At 35.0% G+C, this 9493-nt stretch overlaps 1 long non-coding RNA gene across 1 annotated transcript in view; it reads right to left on the bottom strand.

Moving 5' to 3' along the window:
* Positions 1–3574: 3574 nt before the first annotated feature.
* LOC118761638 overlaps positions 3575–9493 on the bottom strand; it is an 11093-nt gene continuing 5174 nt past the window's right edge. The window contains exons 2-3 of the long non-coding RNA XR_004997529.1: positions 7482–7486; positions 3575–3730 (exon numbers count right to left, since the gene is read on the bottom strand). This is a non-coding gene — a long non-coding RNA (uncharacterized LOC118761638). The remainder of the gene's footprint in view (positions 3731–7481; positions 7487–9493) is intronic.

Genomic DNA, 9493 nt, shown 5'->3' on the forward strand with positions numbered 1-9493 from the left:
TATACACAATATTGCCAGCGTACACAGACACACAAACTCTCTCACATATAACTATGTATACACACACATATATCGACACACTTCCGTACTATATATATATGTATATGTATATATATATATATATATGTATATATGTGTGTGTGTGTGTGTACGTATCCCAAAATATCATATAACAAGGAAAGAAATCTTTTGGGTATGGTGCAGCCAAGCATATGGTGGCAACGTACTTTGTTCTGGCTGCTTTGTTGTTGCTGTTGTTGGTGATGGTGTTTCTTTGTTATAATTCTGTTTTTATTGTTGTAATTTGTTTTTTTTTTTTTTTGTTTTTATTATTATTTGGTAGAAAATCAGTTGAGCGTCGGTAAACGCCTTTAGCAAGTTCTGCGTTCAAATCCAGCAGATAGCAACTTTGCCATCAAAATCCTCTCGTGGTTTCCACAAACAAGACCCCCATGCTGTCGGGTCAGGTCTATTCAACTATACCTGACCTGACCCGGGGCTAAACGACCTATGATCAAACGCATGCCAACCGTGACCATTCGGCATATATTTTCAGAAATAGCTTATTTCAGACTAAATTATTCAATATGTTAGTGAAGCGATTTAGTCGACCATTCACTCAATATTTTCCCATAATTGGATTCGTTGAGCTTATGTTAGTGCTATTATTGGATCACAGAATCAGTAGAGCATCCAGTAAAGTGCTGTTCGATATTTTGTTATTCAATGCTATCTGTTTACATTGTGAGTTCAAATCACAGAAAGTTCTACTTTGAGTTAAAACATCCTTCCGGATGACGATGAGGTGATTGGCAAATACTAGATAATGAGTGCAATTAAAATTATATACGTGTATATAGAGGAGCATTTAGTGTATACACAATTATACAAGAAAGAATATAAGGTCTACAGAGGTATAGAAGCGTGTGGAATTGGAAGAAGGTCTGATATTCCATTTCTCTCTCTCTCAAAATTTGCAGCCTTGGTAATGATGATGATCTGCTGTAGAAAGAGTAAGAGTAATATCCAATTTAGGAGATAAATAGAGAAACAAGTGAAGGAACTTCAGAAAGCTTGCAATAGTCAAACGCTGTTGGATACGTAATGAAGAACTTAGAAACTGCATACTAGTGCGTTTGAAGGCACTAAAATATTTGATAGGTGGGTAGCACTGGCTCGGAAGAAAAATTTTCCCTTAGGGGTGCAAACCCAGGTCCAAACTTTTGCAAACAATGTTTTATTTGTTCTTTGTTCTTCGAGAAGAAGCCTCCCTTCCAGATCACATTTTACATATTGTTTTCTAAACCTAGGGATAAGTAGGAATGCAAACCCTGATTTTGCACACCCTAATATATATGTAGTATATATATATTTATAAATATATATATATATATATATATATATATAATATATGTGTGTGTGTGTGTGTGTGTGTATGTATGTATGTATATGAAATCACCTCACTCCACTCCACACACACACACGCACGTGCAACTTTGTTTTAGGATCACCATTACTTTATTATCTCACCTTCTTTCTATCTCTCCTGTAAAACCTTTTTCCCCAACCAACTGCCATGCTTGATTGCTAAATCTATAATATTTTAAAAAATTCTCTCTGTTTTCTTCCCTTATTCCTTTCAGTTGAAGTGCGTCGGCTCGAAACGTAAGTGACTCTCTCACTTTCCCGAGCATCAAATCAATACACCTGCTTCTTGTTCATACCCTGTCTTCAGCTTTTGTTTTTCTATAAATTTCAACTATATATATATATATATATATATATTATATATATATATTATATATAACTAGCTGCATGGTAAGAAGGTTGCATATTGGGGCAATTGTCTTCTACCATACCCTCGGATAGAATAAAGACTTGAGTGGATTTGGTAAACGGAAACTGAAAGAAACCCATCGCATAAATATAGGTGCGTGTGCGCGTGCGTATGTCCTCCTTTGTGTGTTGTCCCCCACCATCGCTTGTCAAACGGTGCTAATGTGTTTACGTCCACATAACTTAGCGGTTCGGCAAAAGCGACCGGTAGAGTAAATACGAGGCTTTTAAAAAAAATAACAACTGGTTTCGATTCGTTCGACTAAAACGTTTCAAGGCGACGCCCCAGCATTGCCGCATTCTCGTGATTAAAACAGGTAAAAAATAAAAGTTAAAAGATGTGTGTATATATATATATATATATTATATATATACACACACTCACACACACATACGCACAAGCACACACAAACGCAGAATCATATACACACACACACACACACATATACATACATATATATATACAGACATATATTTATACACATATATACATATAAATATATACATATGCATGTACATGTATGGGTATGTATCTGTGTATGTGAATGTATATGTATATGTATATATGTGCGTGCTTGTGGATGTATGTACAATTAAAATCTTGAAAAAATTGCTGTAGAAAATTTTGCTTTTTACGCAGTTTTCGTATTTTTCGTTTTACTCTTCCTCATTCTTTAATGACGATTTCTCTGTTATGGACATTTTTGCTTAAAATGTCTGTTAAAAGTATGTGAAGGCAGAAATTTTCGAAAAGAAAAAAAAAAATTCCTAAAAATTACAATTTTAGTACTGTTTATCTGAATTTACAAAGTAATTTCCTCGATAATTTTCAATTAATTTGACATCTGTCTATTTATTTATTTAGATATTTATTATTTTAAAATGTGATAATGTTGTTTACAGTTGATTTAATACTCAATGTGTGAGAATAAGAATTGGAAGATTGAAGGACGAGGAAAAAGATAGGAAGTAAGTGAGAGAGTGAGAAAGAGATACAGTAATGCAGAGAGAAAGACACGTTGGAGATAAGTTTTAATAGCTTTTGAAATAACGTATTGTATTTTCTTCTTGTTAGTATTGTTAGTACGATTGCTTTTATTATAATAGTTTGTTGATGAAGATGATGATGATGATGATGATGATGATGATGATGATGATGTCGACAATTGTGATGATAGTTCACAATCTTATTTAAAGGTCATTTTTTAAAAAAAAAACTAAAACTGATATCAAATATTAAACCAGCTATAATCCTTTCTCTTTGGTAACCATTACGTATAGTGGAGTATATATTTTTTTATTGTATAGCCTCAGGCTATCTTTAATTGAGTTAAAGTATCGCAATAAACGTTCCATTTGATACCGACCACTCTCTCCTTTGGCTTACAACAGCCAAACAGGGCTGTTAAAAAGATGTACCAGTGATATCATCGTGTCAGTGGTATTGACTAACTCTTACCGTCAGAATTGTTGACCTTGTGCTTGCCTACGTCAGAAATCACAAGGTGAAGAGTTCACGGAATCATTACTGCGCTAGACAATATGCTTAGCGGCAGTTCGTCTGTCATTACGTTCTGAGTTCAAATTCAACCGAAGTTGACTTTACCTTTCATCCTTTCTGGGTCGATAAAATGAACACCAGTTGCGTACTGGGTCGATGTAATCGATTTAACCCTTCCTCGGAAATTGCTGATCCTGTGCCAAAATTCGTCCGTTTCAAGGCTGCGAGATGGCAGAAACGTTAGACAGCCGGGCGAAATGCTTAGCGGTATTTCGTCTGTCTTTACGTTCTGAGTTCAAATTCTTCCCAGGTCGACTTTGCCTTTCATCCTTTCGTCGTCGATAAATTAAGTTCCAGTTGCGCACGGGGGTCGCTTTAATCGAATGACCCCCTCTCCCAAAAATTTCGGGCCTCGTGCCTAGAGTAGAAAAGTATGATTTCAAAATCTCACCAAGAGCAACGCTGTCTTTCATCGGTTCCGGATCAATAAAATTTCAGTCAAATTCTGGGATCAATTCTTTTTCATTTCTCTTTCTCTTTTAAGTGTATTTGCAATTCAAAAGTCTGACCTTGTCAATGTCTCACGCTGGTAAAATGTACGCGTGTGTATGGAGATTGCAAAGGCGCATGGTTCAGTGGTTAGAGCATCGGACGCACTATCATCATATAGTGAGTTCGATTCCCGGACTGGGCTGAGTGTTGTGTTCTTGAGCAAGACAATTTATTTCACGTTACTCCAGCTCACTCAGTTCTAGAAATAAGTTGTGACATCATTGATGTCAAGCAGTATAAACTTTTACCTTTCCCTTGGGTAACATCGGTGGCGTGGAGAGAGGAGACTGATATGCATGGGTGACTGGTGGTCTTCCTTAAACAACCTTGCCCGGATTTGTGCCTTGGAAGGGAACTTTCTAGATCCAACCCCATGGTCATTCATGACAGAGTGGGGTCTTTAGCCTTTATCCTATAGAGTTCACGCATTAATTTCGAGTGTAAGAATTCTACTAACTAAACAACTGAGTACTCCTCATCAACAACTTCGGGCGAGTTCACTATTTCAGAGCCGGACTATCCCATGTGAGATTCCATTTTTGCAGAAGGACGTAAAGTGTAAACTGAGAGAGAGTTGTCTGCGTTATCTTGCTTGACAAGGAATCTTATAGATGCTGCATCACTGGCTTCATTACTTTGGTGGTTTGGTAAGGGCTGGAGAGATAAATCATTATCGACCCGGCATTCGATAATCTACAGCATTTACATTTACCCTTTATTTTTCTTTTATTTGTTTCAGTTATTAGACTACGGCCATGCTGGGGCACCGAACTTGAAAGGTTTAGTCGAACAAATTGACTACAATATTGTTTTTGTTTGAAGTCAAGTACTTATTCTAACGGTGTCTTCTTCTTTGCAGAATCGTTAACTTGCAGAAACGTAAACGAACCAACACCGGTCGTAAAGCGGTGATGGGGGACAAACACGAGCGCAAAGACGCATGCGCATAAATATACACGCACTAACTAGAACGCGTGCACGTGCCCCCCCCCCCAAACAAACACTCACACACGACGGGCTTTTTTCTATCAACAATATCCACTCCCAAAAATTTGGCTGGCGCGGGCGATAGTAGATGATGCTTGCACAAAGCACTATGCAATGATTTCAAACGGAGTTATGGAGCCAACTTCTTACCATTCAGCCACACCTGCCCCATGAAGCCCTTTCATAAACTGCAAATATATTATTCGTGTTCGTTCTTGTTGATATTGTTTATCTATCAATACAACAAGAGCAGATTTTGCCCGTATTTAATAAATCTCAGAAACGAGGTTTTCTAATGCAATCTTGTTTATTAGAGACAGCAGGGAAGTATGATTTTTGGAAACAGCTGCTAATTCTAAAAGATCGGCCAGCCTCAAAGAATAACCATCGATTGTTAGAAATGCTACAGAGACATATGAGAAGAAATTTCAGGGGACTTCGTTTGTTGTCTGCGATATAAATATATATATATATATATATATATATATATATATATCACATCATCTGCTGAGAACATCTAACATGAGAACAATCTAGAGACATAGGGAAAAGATGATCTCGGTGCCAGTAATTGACAGGTGCTTTATATTATCAACTAGCAGTATCACCCGGCGTTGCTCGGGTTTGTTTCGACCCTTTACAATTGGAATTTTTGAAAAGTAAAAATTTTGCATTATGTAGCTTGTTATTCTCTTTAAGTGTACATTTTTTCTGGTTGAAATATACCGAAAAATGGCGAGTCAGCAGTCAAAAAATCGTAAAAAATAGGGATTTTCATAGCAAAAAAGCACCTTTTTGATGTAAATAAATTTTGGTGTTCACATGGTCCGATTTGAGTTTTTTCTTCTACGGAAGGAAGAGCAAGCCTTCTTCTATCATACTCTCAATTTTGGTCAACATGCACCGCAAGGTCTCGGAGGAGGTAGTGTTAGTTGAAGGCTACCAAACCTGCCATACACAGACAACTTCAGCTTTATATATAAAGATAGTACAAAAGCAAAGGAATGCAAAGCTTTTGCTCCTACGATATATCTTCATGTATCATGAATTATGGGAAGAAGCCTGCTCAATATGACTAAAATACGAGATGCTATTCAGGTAGCCATTCAATTTCAAGGTATAGAGAACGAAAACTGTAGACTTTGATGGCCAAAAAGAGTGGTACGATTTTTGCGATGGTTATAGTATGGTTGGGCAGCTGTTGGTTACATAATGGCGGGGGGTGAGTAGCTGTTGATTTCAAAATTGTACCTTTTGTCTCTGGGTGATGTGCGTTCTTTTTGAAGGTTTGTTCTCTCCTGGGGAGAACTGCAGATATTTTGATTCCGTTTTATTTGTTTATGTAGAACATGGTAGGATATATTGGTTATACATGTTATTATGCTTAGGAGTTTAACCCTGTGATTATTTCCGTAGATTGATAGTTTGGCTTGACACCATGATAGCATTTATATATTTATTATACACACACAATTATGTATATATATATATATATATATAATATATATATATATGTACATATGTGTTTGTGGTGTGTATGTGTTTGTGCGTATAGAAATGCAAATATATATATTTGTGTTTTATGTATATATATAAATCTACATATATATAAATCTACATATATACATACTTACAAATTCACACACACACATACACTCACACACACATATATAAATATAGATTAGATATATATGCATATATAAATATATATATATATCCAATATACATATATATATATATATATACATATGCCTGGTTACGTGTGTATATAGATATATAACATATTAGAAAAAAAACACCTTTTATCAATTCAAAATGAATAATTAAATTACACCATCTAGAAAATTACATATAATAGAAAAGTTAAAATTAAAATAACAATTAAAAAGTAAAGATTAAGTAAATTACAAAAATAATATAATGTTTATATATATATATCTTATATTGTGTGGAATTTGACTTAGTATTTCTAAATTGAATTCTTTTTCCTTGTAAGTTTGGATTTTATTCCCTCAAATAATAATTATATATATATATATATATATGTATGTATTATGCATGTAGATGTGTGCATATAAATGTGTTTGTACGTGTGTTTGTGTTTGTGTGTGTGTAAGGTTTTGCTTGTTTCTATAGAATATATACTTGCTTGAATATTGCTGCATGACATAAACACAAAGAAATATGATTTAAGATATATCTATATCGTTATATCGCGTTTCAGGTTTTGTATCTTACTAACTTCCAGTCATTTTGTTTCTTTCTCTCTCTATATATATATATATTCCTTACTTTCTTACATTGCATAAGCCACCATCCTATCCCGCTCACATTCTGTCTCCTCTCTTCTCGCTTCCTCCATCTCCACCTCTTCCTCCTCCTCTTCCAACACCTCCACCCTCTCTCTGCGTAGATAGATAGACGTACTCAGACATAGAGAAAGGAAGATTGATTAAATACACGAAGAGACATGCCGACAAAAAGCTTCGATGGTACAGTGATAAAACATAGAGTTGGATAGGTACAATGGATAGATAGAGACTTGGATGGTTCGATGCATGGATGGATAGATAGTCATACGATTAGAATTTAGTTCATCGCGCACTAATCCTCAGTCCGACTTACATACATATGTATTTTGTTTACCACACACTGGTGCAAATGAAATGAAATTATAGATACATACATAATACACATATACAAACACACACACACACACATATATATATCTATATATATATTTACACACACATGCACAAACATACGTTTACATGTTTGTATGCATACGCATATATGGATATGTATGCAAATGTATCTATCTATCTGCACGCATACATACTAATATATATATATATATATATATATATATACATACTAATATATATATATATATATATACATACATATATATTTACATATATATATAAATGTGTGTGTGTATATATACATATGTATGTATGTGCATATATATATATAAATAAATATATATATATAATATAGCAAAAGAGAGAGACAGAGACAAAGAGAAACAGAAAGAAGGCGAGAGAGAGAGGGAGTGAGAAGGAGTGAGAAGGATGGTTTGTGCGTGCAGGCGAATAAACAAGCGCGCCATGACCAAGGAAGATATTAGTAATAATATAGACAAAGCGAAATGTAAATGCTACTAATAGACGTATGACATTGCCCTCCTATTTCCATAAGCGTAATCGTCTTGCGAAATCGTTTTAGTTTATAACAAAAGATCTGTAAAAACATTGGCACGGCTCACTGCGTAAGTCCATTACGGATGCAGCCATGCGAAACAATAGTTAAATATTGGCTAAAGTCAAAAACCAAACCGAACCGAACCGACGAGTAGCTTCAGAATGGATGTCAGTAGAAGCATTCAATGAACGTCGTTTCCCCAAAGCACTGCTGTAGTAGTAGTAGTAGTAGTAGTAGTAGTAGTAGTAGTAGTAGTTGGAGTGATGGTGTTAGTGGAGATAGTTTTTGCCTCTCTCTCTTTTTTTTTGTTTTGTTTTTCTCTTTATTAGTACTTCTCGGCATCCATATTGTTTGAAATTATAGTGATTATGTTCATCACGTTCTTGGGTATGGCTGTTGTTGGAAGTTTTATTTCAGCTGCTATTGTTGTTGTTGTTGTTACTGTGGATGTTTTTGTTGTTGTTGTTGCTGCTGCTGCTGTTGCTGTTGTTGTTACTGATGTTGTTCTTTCTTTTTACAAGGAGATGAGTCGATCGAACACGTCACGACGTATGTAGGATGTATGTGTACGCATACTTACGTACCTATTAAAATATATATGTAACTATGTAAATATGTGTGTGTGTGTGTATAAATATATATATATATATATATATATATATAATATATATATATAATATAATATGCATATATATATATATATATATATATATATATATATATACACAGAGGCACACATATAAATATGTATGTTAATACATATTTATACGCGAGGCTGTGCGTGTTCAGATGTCTGTGCCTGTTATATATGTGTTTTGTTTGTGTAAGCATTTTCATATATGGCCGTAGTGGTCAATGTAGCGATAGAGACGATGCAATGTTTAGACGAATGAGGCCCTGTGGATGGACACGGTCAACGATGTCATGATAACGGAGACTGAGCTGGTCATCTGGAAATTCCAGGCCATCACAGGTCACTTAACGTACGAACAAAACCTCGTTATATAGAACATTTTGTTCACACACATACTAAGACAAGTATACACACACAAGCACACACACACACACACACACACACACACACACACACACACATAGTACTTATATGATATAAAGACATACATATGTATATATATATATATATATATATATATATATATACGTATATGCGCACACTTGTTGCCAGATTTCAAGCAGTGTCTGCAGCTTGCTGTTCGATTCATTGGTTCACCGATAAAGCAAATTAAAACGCCGTGTAATCGTTTTTTAACAAATTTCTGTATTGTATAAAAGACTTGCTTACAACGAACAAACATAGGAACATCTACGTGGACGCTTATACTGCTAGAAATAACAGTCAAAATATCTATCCAATCACATTTTGCTGTTTGATATGGAAATCGCATTGGACAT

The sequence above is a fragment of the Octopus sinensis genome, unplaced genomic scaffold, assembly GCF_006345805.1.
Source record: "Octopus sinensis unplaced genomic scaffold, ASM634580v1 Contig15902, whole genome shotgun sequence".
NCBI lineage: Eukaryota > Metazoa > Mollusca > Cephalopoda > Octopoda > Octopodidae > Octopus > Octopus sinensis.